This window comes from Dipodomys merriami, unplaced genomic scaffold (genome assembly GCF_024711535.1).
Source record: "Dipodomys merriami isolate MVZ:Mamm:240054 unplaced genomic scaffold, mDipMer1.0.p SCAF_1, whole genome shotgun sequence".
NCBI classification, from domain to species: Eukaryota; Metazoa; Chordata; class Mammalia; order Rodentia; family Heteromyidae; genus Dipodomys; species Dipodomys merriami.
In genome coordinates this window covers 17600230-17610355 of record NW_027202270.1, presented here as the reverse complement: position 1 = coordinate 17610355, position 10126 = coordinate 17600230, and positions in this window count along the sequence as shown.

Sequence of the window (10126 nt, the reverse complement as noted above, 5' to 3'; positions counted from 1 at the left end):
CAACAAAGCTAGGCCTGTCCCATGCCCAGCCTCCCGGGGGGGGGGGGTGATGCCTGGGCTGGGCAGCAGGTGAACAGAGCCAAAAGGACAGGGCAGAGAGCCAACTACACTAGGTGAGTTCTTGCCTGCCAGGCCCAAGTTCTTACAGCTGAGGGTTGGCAGAAGGGAAGGGGGGAGGAAGATGGGAGCAGAGGTGAAGTCAAGGACAAGGGAAGGCTTCCAGGAGGTCTACCAAAGGAGGAGAGAGACTCATGGCAGGCACAATAACCCTACACACAAGTACCCATATACACGCACTATGTAGTCCAACCACATAGAAAAGATCCAGAAACAGGCTCCAGTCATTGGGTCTCTATTCTTCATGCACCCTCTACCCTGAGCCAGGAAGCTTTCTTAGCTTTTTGGTGAGCTTTCAGGGAGCTCTCCCAGCCCACTCATGTCTAAGGCCAAACTCTTTTGCTTGGCCTTCAAGGCCTTGTCTCTACACTCCACCCATACTTCACCCCTTTGCTTCTGCAGCTTCTGGAGCTGCCCCCAAATGGCCTTGCCTCTCCTCAGTGAGGACCCCAGTTCAAAATGTCACCTCTTCAAGAGCTTCCCGGACTCCTCCGGGCAGAACAAGTCATCCCTGGCTTTGAAACCAGGTGACAGCTCATGCTTACACCTTCCAGGCACACCAGGCGCATTGTCTCAGGATGAGGTGATGACAGCTGACTCCCCGGCTGCTGAGCCTCTGGGGAGAGGAGGAGGACTTGCTGTGATTGCACACACGTGGTACCCAGCATTTAAGCACTGAAACCTTGATCCTCACCGTGGCGGTGTTAGGAGGTGTTTGGTCTTGGGAGCACCATCCTCATGAAAGGAAGGGTCAATCCATTGTTACCAGACTCCAACAAGTTCCTTATAAAAGGACAACTTCAACTTCTTTTCATCTCTACCCCCTTCCCAGATCTTTCCCCATGCCACAGGAAATCCCTCACCACACAGGGGCCATTCAGTCTTGTGCTTCCAGAACCACAAAAAAAATTTTTTTTGTGTATTTCTGTCCCATTAAAACTCAGCCAGTCTTGGGTGTTGCGTTACAGCGACACAGAATGGACCAGGGCTCTCAAAAAGACAATGTGTGCACCCAGTGCAGACAACGTGTGAATCCAGCGGTTCAAGGATACAGGGTAGATAGATATGCAAGAGAGAAGGTAGAGGAAGCACTGGGTGGGGGAAAAGGATGGGTTGAAAGGTAAACAGACCAAAGAAAATGAGAGGGCCCTCTGGGTGCAGAACCAACATGGTACACCGAACATCGGACTAAAGAATGGATCAGAAGACTGTAAGGATCATTTCTAGAGACCCTCTAAGCCATTTATGATTTGGTTTCAGCTATGGCAGGAATAGGGTGAAATGGGAGTTGGTAAGGGACCCAGAAGTTCCTAAGAGGGATAGCTAACAGGAAAACCCAGAGGAGCTGAGTGAGTAAAAGTTTACCCTGAGACTGGAAGACACCTTTCCAGTCTCCCTGTGATGGACACCACTGCCAGTCCCAGCCGGGACACCTCAATCACAAAGTCCAACCCTCCATACTTTCCTATTTTCTTCTGCCATGCCTGAGTTTGACTCTTATTTGTCCCATTCTAGTTCCCATCCCCACATCTCCACCCTCCACTGGATGCCCAAAGGAGCTCAGGTAGGTGGAGCCCTAAGATAAAAGGGAGGCCATGGATAGCTCCACTCTGGACAATAGAACACACACACACACACACACACACACACACACACACACACACACACACACACACACACACACAGAGCCCTTGGCCCATCTCATCACGCATCTATGCATCCATCTATCCATCCATCTATCCATCCACCCATTTACCCATTCACTGAACAACCCTCACTGAGCATCTATGTGCTGCATATCCTTTTCTAAGTTCCTGGGACAGCAAATTCATTAAACCCTGCCTGAACACACTGGCTTATAGACTTACAGAAAGTCAGACACCAGAAGCACTCCAACATACTTCTATCCCTGGCCAGAAAGCAGCACTTAAGCTGGGGCTCCTCCATCCCCTCTCCTGGCCTAGCTTTGGAGACCTAGCTTCTTGTTCAAGATGACCAGAAGCACCGGGGTGTGGATTCCTGGAAGTGGAGATCAATGTAGGTATTTGAACTGGGATAGTCAGAAAGGGAACATGGACTCCAAGCATTGTGTGGGTTCCCTTTCTTCTCCATCAGTCAGCTTCACAATACAAATGGCAGCCTCTGCTTCCTATTCACAGGAGACAGCCCCTCTGGGGCTGCCTTAGCTTGCCTGCCCTTGGCACTAGGTTCTGTCCTGATCCCAGAGGCTCTTGGCAAGTTCATACATCAAACAAGGAGACAGTGGCTGGCTTCTTGCCCATCCAGAAGGAGAAGGAATAGAGGCCCTCTCCCTACTCGTACCCTCCTGTCTCTACCAGGGATCAGGCCTGGTGGCTGAGAGTGGGTAAGGCTGAGAAAGGTGCTCAGATGAGGCTCTACACTCTTCAGTACAGTACAACAAGGGAATGTATTAGGGGACCAGGGAACTATCTGTCTCCAGGGCTTATCTCATACTTTCCTTCTGTGTGTGTGTGTGTGAGAGAGAGAGAGAGAGAGAGAGAGAGAGAGAGAGAGAGAGAGAGAGAGACAGAGAGACAGAGAGACAGAGAGACAGAGAGACAGAGAGACAGAGAGACAGAGAGACAGAGACAGAGAGAGAGAGAAAGAGAGACAGAGAGAGAAAGAGAGACAGAGATAGACAGAGACAGAGACAGAGAGACAGAGAGAGAGTCCTAGAGCTTGAACTGAACTCAGGGCCTGGATGCTATCCCTGAGCTTTTTGACTCAAGATTAGTGCTCTACCACTTGAGCCACAAGTTCACTTCCAGGTTTTGGTGGTTAATTGGAGGCAAGTCTCTCTTGCATTCATCTGTCCAGGCTGGCTTCCAACCATAATCCTCATATCTCAGCCTCTTGAGTAGCTAGGATTATAAGCATGAGCCACTGGCGCCAGCCTTCTTGTGCTGTCTTTATACAGCAATTACCCAGATTCTTAGACACTTGTCTTCCCAATGCCTATCAACATGGAGCCGTGACTGTACCCAACAGATGTTAATTAGAATCTCTGATCACCAAAAAACACATATGTAAATGCTCACCGCAGCGTGATTCGCAATGGCCCCAAACTGGAAATAACCTTAATGCCTACCACAAGCAGAATGGGTAAGTCAGGACTGGATTCTCACACAATGGCACACCACCCAGGAATGGGAAGGGATGATCTACAGCCTCACAATATGAATGTGGATGAATTCCACAGCCATAGCACCAAGCAGAAGAAGGTAGACACCAAGAGAACACACATTAGGCACTCTGTTTACCAGCAATCATATAACCCACAAATCTATCCTGTGAGAAGCTGGGGTGGTGAACACACTTTGAAGAGAATTAATGATGGACAGGGATGAGAACAGAAACTTCTAGGTGCTCACAAAAGTCTCTTTCTTGACTGAGTGCTGAAGCCATGGGTACATATGTTTGAGTTTGTGAAGAACTTGTGAACTTGTTATATTCGTGAAATATTTCAATAAGCAGAAATGAGGAGCTGCTTTACAATGCCTCATCAGCTGCCATTTCTATAAGACAAAGGAGCCGTTTTGCCCCTCCCTCCCACTGTCTTACCCCTCTTCCAAGCCATCTCCACAACCATCCCCGCTGAACCCTCTCTGCCTTCATCTCCCATCCCAAGAACCTCCTCACTTTCCCAAGCTCTAAGCTTTGCTTCTCACCCTTTCCAAGCTTTGCGACACAGCATGGATGGGGGCTCATGAGAAGATAAAGAACTCAGGGGAAATCTTTTTAAAACTTCTACCTGGCCAGGGAGCGGTGCCTCACACCTATAATCCCAGCTACTCAGGAGGCTGAGATCTGGAACTTTGAAGCCAGCCAAGACAGACAAATCCAAAAGACTCATATCTACAATAAACTAGCAAGAAAGCCAAAAGTAGAGATGTGGCTCAAATGCTAGAGCACTAGCTTTAAGTAAAAAAACCCAAGAAAGATCACAAGGCCCTGAGTTCAAGCCCCAGTACCAGCACCCACACGCGCACACACACACACGCACACACACACACACACTTCTATATAAGCTCCCCATACTCCTCCATCTCAAGACCCACTAGCATACTGCCCCTGCCATTTCTTCTTGCTGTCTGCAGTTGACTGGATTCTTGCTTAACAGCTACCTCCTCCACCTTCCTCATCCAGTCCCATGATATCATGGCATACCACCTCCCTTGCCATTATTCCAGGGATGCATTTGTTTGGACAATTTCTGCAGTTTGTCCCATCTCTCTCATTGGATTAACAACCCTCATTAGGTAAGAATAGGTGCCTGTGCTTCTGTCCTGTCCCCTTCTCTCAATGCCTGACTGACAAAAGGTGCTCATTCAAGCATCGTCATGCCTGAATTAACGTTGAACAAATGAGTGGTCAAGTCTGCTGTCTTGCAGGCTGTGTGTGGGGAAGACAAAAGTTGTATCTGGAAACAAGCCTCCCACTCATCTGGGGCTAGGGCAGCTGGGATGTGATCACTTCTCTGTCACTCACTGGAGTGTGACCTTGGGCATGTCCGTGCCTTCCTTTTGGTCTCAGTGTGCTTATTCAGGAAGTACAAGGGTAGAAGAAATAGGGTCACAGCCAGGAGGCAGGGTGGATGATGTGTGTGAGTGTGTGTGTGTGTGTGTGTGTGTGTGAGTGAGTGTGTGTGTGTGTGTGTGTGTGTAACCAGCTGTGTGTGCCCATGTCTATGTGCATCGCCTCCAGCAAGAGCATCCATTGTATTCTCCAAGGGAGCTGTGACTTCAAAAGGTTCAGAATCACAAACCAAGATCCTTTTTGGCTCTGAGGGTCTATGATTCTAAAAAGAGGAAAAGAGGAAGTTATCCAATCCACAGGGGTGAGAGTTGGTTTCAATCCCAGAACACCTATCAGATCTGTGGGGGGTGGGGGATGTCCTCCTGTAGGGAAGACTGCAGACTCTGCCCCCTCCTGGGGGGGCCTGCTAAACTCAAGGGGGCACTAAGCTGGGAGACTGAGAAGCCAGATAAGCCGCCCCTAGGGCTGGCTTTGGGGAGGAAGGCGGCACAATCCGCCTGCAGTATCTTTCCCTGTGCTCCCGCCACCATCAGACAAGCACTCACTTGCCTTGGGACGTGGCACAGAGAGAGGAGGCGAGGCTGGCACCTGGAGATGCCCGCCAGGCCCCTTGGCACCCAGGTCAGAGATTTGGCGGGAATGCTCAGGAGGGATGCCAAGTCCTGCCCTCCTCCCTCCTCAGGATGGCATGTGGGGCTCCAAGTACAGGGAGCTGTGGGAGCCAGAGAAGCCACCTGAGAGGGACAGAGCATCCTACTCCTGGCTCCAGGTTAACTCAAAAGTGGGGCTGAGAGGCCTGGGAGGAAGACAGGAAGCCCTCCTCAAAGCGAAGAGGAGAAGACCAGAGAGGAGAATAGGGGGTGAGCAACAGGGTCTGGGGGACAGAGGAACCTGGCAGGGAGAGAAAGACAGATAAGCCAAGCAGCAAGGCATGCCAAGAGGACAATATGGCCCCAGGGCAAAATACAGAACAGCAAGGAAGAGGAATGGAGTCAGCCATAGGAACCCAGCCCCGAGGCTCAAGGTAAGAAGGCTGGCCTGTGGGATGGCGGAAGCAGGAATGGCGGGCGCGTGTCTGTGGCAGGAGCATCGGTGGGAGGGCCCTGGCTGCCAGCCCAGATGCCTGGTAGCTTGTGAGCCCGGCTCTCAGGGTGAGAGCTCAAGAGATGTTTATCCACCACAAGAACGTGGGCAGCGTGCCTCCTCCAGAGAGGGCCCCGGTGATGGGCTCTTCTGTCGGGGCTGTGCATCCTGGAGAGTCACCTGTGAATGGAGGCCTGGGCAGAGGGGAGAAAGCTACCAACCCCCCCTTCCCCCCCACGGCCTCCCCCTGGAGCCAGAGTCAGGACACATGGCAGGGACCGGGCCTTATCCACGCAGATAAAACAGGGAGTGAGTCACCGCAGGCTTTCCCCAGAGGCCATTGGGAAAGCAGCTCATCCAAATGCAGACAGACACGCGTCCCCATCCCTGTCCCTGGCGCGGCCACACAGTGTCATCCACGCCCCTCCCCCTCCTCATCCTTTCTCCTTGATTACCTAGCTCCAGCAGCACCCTCCCCTCCCCTCCCCTCAGCTTCAACCTCCCCCACAAAGCTCACATCTAGGGTGTATGTGTGGGTTTGGGAATGGAGAATAAGAGGAATTAAGGAAACCCACCAACAGAGTCCTGACCCCACAGCGTGAGGTGTTAAAATAAAACTACTGAGCTAAGAAGACAGAGGGACAAGTCTGGGAAACAGGATCCAGGAGTTCTACCCAAACTGGGGGAGGGGTAAAGGGGGGGCCGTAACAGGAGATGGGAAAACTCTGGGTGCCCAGGGCTCTGTGCACCAGCCTCAAAATACCAGATGAGCTCAAAATCTCGAACGAAAAGCACAAATCTGAAATAGAAAGATAAATAAGGAGACTATGACCTATGACCTCACACACCAGGTACCTCGGAGGACAGGGGTGAGTTCATGTGAAGTATGAAGATGTGTAATGACGATGGAGAGGATCTATAGGCTGAGAGTTCTGCCATGTCACCCCCATTTTCTACCAGGATCAAGAAGCAGTGGTCTGGGATGCCCATCCATATTCTCAGGCCTTCCTCCTCAGGCCTCTAGGACCCAAGCTAGCTCAGGCCTCCATCTGGATCCTAAGAGGGAGGACATTGGCCACTTTGAGGGTATAGACAACCACCTTAAATCCCCTCTTCAAACCTGTCTAGTCCCTAGTAACTGGCTATAGCCTTATAGGATGCAGAGTTTGGGTTACAAGAGTGAAGCACTGTGCCTGGCACAAATACGCCACCATCTGTAGTCTGGATAGACATCAAGTGGCACACACAACAGACACATACACATGTGTATACAGAAGACACACACTGACAAAATGTCTTCCCATGCTGTTCCTGAGGACAGGCAAGAGTTGGCTGCAGGGACATTTGAGGTCCCGTTTCTCTGTGTGCTTCAAGTGAGAGACCCCAACTGAACCAAAACTCCAACTCAGCCAATGAGTCTTTCTGCCTGGTTCTGGAGTAATGCTAACCAGTCCCTGCGGACCCCAAATATCTCCTCCTCCTGCTCCTCTTCCTAGGAACTTCACCTACACTCAGTCTCGGGGTTCCAGACAGGTTAATCCACAGAGGCTCCTGCCTCCTGGATTCCTGCCTCTGAATCCATTTTCCCATTTCAAGACTTGCCCAGAACAGAGAATGCTGGGGAGGGGGAAGGGGGGCGGGTTCCAGGTCCCACCATGCTCAGACTGGTTCTGTGGGCCTCTGCTAGCTCAGAAGCCTCCCTGCCTCCTGCCATAGAACCCCAGGTCTAAGACCCTGATGAGGCTGTCTGCTCAGGAAAAACCTCACCTAAGTTAGTTTTTCCTTCCCTCCCTCCTTCCCTTCCTTCCTTCTTCCCTCCCTTCCTCCTTCTTTCCTCTCGATCTCTCAGTCTGGCCTGTATGTAGCCCAGGTTGGCCTCGAACTTGTGATCTTCCTACTTCAGCCTCCCCTGGCACTGGAATTACAGGCATGTGCCCAAACCACGCAGCCATCTGACTTTCCAGGATCAAGTCCCACCTCCTCCCGGGCCACTTCCCTCCCCAAGGGCAGCGGGGACCCAGCTGCCTCTCCACCCGGGCTCCGGCCGGGCCTCCGTCCCCCGCCGGCCTCCTCACCGGTCTCAGGTGGCCCTGGCTCTCTCCGCCAGGCCCCCGCCCTCCGCCCGCGCTGACCACCGGCGCCCTCCCCGCCCGCCCGCGCCCCGCCGCCCTACCTGCCGCCGCCGCCGCCTCCGGGGCGCGCCCGCCGACCCCGCGGGCTCCCAGCCCTCGGCCCGCCCGGGAGTCTGGGGGTCAGAGAGGGGTCCCGGCTCGGGCGCCCCGCAGCACGCCAGGCTCACGGAGCAGCCCATCCCGCCTGGCTCCCGGCGGGCCCGGGGTGTGAGAGCCAGGCGCCCGGGGAGCAGGCCCGCCCCCAGCCCCGGCCCCGCGCGGCCGCCACGTCGGGAGGGAGCGGCGACGCCCACCCCACCCCCGCACGCGCCCGCGCCCTCACCGCCCGCCCCGCCGGCCAGCGGGGAAGTGCGGGCCGGGCGAGGGGCGGCGACACCGGCGCGGGATCGCACGCCCCCGGGGACGGGGCGCGGGGAGAGGCGGGGATGCAAGGGGGGGCGCGGAGGCGCGCGGAGGGAGGGGCGGAGACGGCGGGAGAGGTCGCGGGCGGGACGCACGGGGGAGAGGGACCGACCGACGGACATGGGGCGGGGGGTGGGGGCGTGGGGGACAGTGCGGGGGACACAGGCAGGGACGGAGGCACCCGACGAGCGGGCTCGGCGCCGCGCTCACCGCGTTCCGCGCACCGTCCCCAAGGATCGTGTTTGCGGGTCCCCGACTCCAGGATCCGCTCCCAGGCCGGCCCCGCCTCGACGAACGCAGACCCCAGCTTCAAGAAGGGGGGGGCGGGTTCACAGCCAGGTGGGAAAACCAAGCCCCCTCCCGCCTGGGCAAGCCCACCTGGCCCTGTGTGGGACACCCAGCACTTCGCAAGTTTCACTTCCAGTGGGTACCTGGATGGGGAGGGGAGCGCAGGTGGCCAGCGCCAACGGGCCCAGCTGCAGGCTGAGCTGGAGAGGGGAGGAGGGGGTACTTGCTGGGACCCCCCCCCCCATCCTCCTCCCCACTCCCCAGCCTCCCCGGGACAAGTGATCGAGAAAAGCCACCGCAGGAGGGACCTGCGGGCAGCACCTAAGCCTCTCTGCGCCATCTGGTGGCAACAAGAGAGAAAGGCAGGAGCCAGGGAGGAGGGAAAGGAAAGTTGAATTGCCACAATGCTTTATCACCCACCTCACCGTTCAGGAGTTAGGCCACCCAGAGGCCCTAACCAGATGTGGCGCCCAGCGAAGCCTCATCTCGCTCACCCTGCTGGACGCCCCGCCAGGGCTGGCTCCTCCCCTGCAGGGTGTAGGGAAGTGACTCAGGGCTGGACCACAGGCGCTGGGAAGTGGTGTGCTGGGGGCCCGCAGTCACTAGGGAAGGACTCAGGCTGCAGAGCTCAGCTCTCCATGCAACTAGCCAGGCCTCCCCAGGTGAGCAGTGGGGACGGCTTGTGGGCCTGGGAGGTGGGAAGAGGAAAAGGGTAGGGGGATCCGGGAGAGGGCTGAGGGAGAGCTTGAGGGACTCTTAGCTGTTCCTAGATGTGCCGAGGATCTGGGCTGGAAGGGGTGTAGAGAGAGGTGTCAGTGGAGGAATCTAAGACTCGAGAAAGGTGGTGACACACAGGGCGTGAGTAGCTAGAGCAGGATGGGACCCAGGCTTCCAGACTCCCAGTCCTGTCCTCCCTGACCCTCCACCCTCCCTACTCACCTTCCTTTCCTTTTTCCTTCCCCTGCACAGACTCACTGTTTTCCTCCCTGCTGCCCACCCCAAAATTCAGACAGGACCGGTGTCCTTGACTTCAGACTCAGCCCACTGGCCCTCAGGGGTCTCAATGTCCCTTTCTGAGTTACCAGCACCCTCTGAGAGGAGAGCAGGCTGAGTACACCCCCCTCCCCGGGAAAGGGTGACAGGATAAAAATCAGGCACCCTGTTCCCCATGCTTGCTAATCCTGCAACCTCTCCGACCTTCTGCCTCCCTCTCCCAGGGGAACGCACATTTTCCACTCCGCTGGGGTCCTGGAAAGGATGAATGCAGGTCTCCGGGAAATGCCCAGGGGAAGCAGGATGACCTTCCCCTAGCCACCACGGCGATAGCATTCACAGAACCATTCACTTCTAGTGAGGTCAAGAACACAGGCCCTCTGGTCATACAGATCTGAGTTCAAATTCTGGCTTCCCCAACTTATAACTCTGTGCTGTTGCACAGCAGGCTTACCCTCCCTGGGCCCCAGTTCACCTAGAATTAAATGGAGTTAATAAGCTTTTAAAGCTACCACAAGGATGAATGAGACGAGAACGGCAACAAGGTGTCTGGT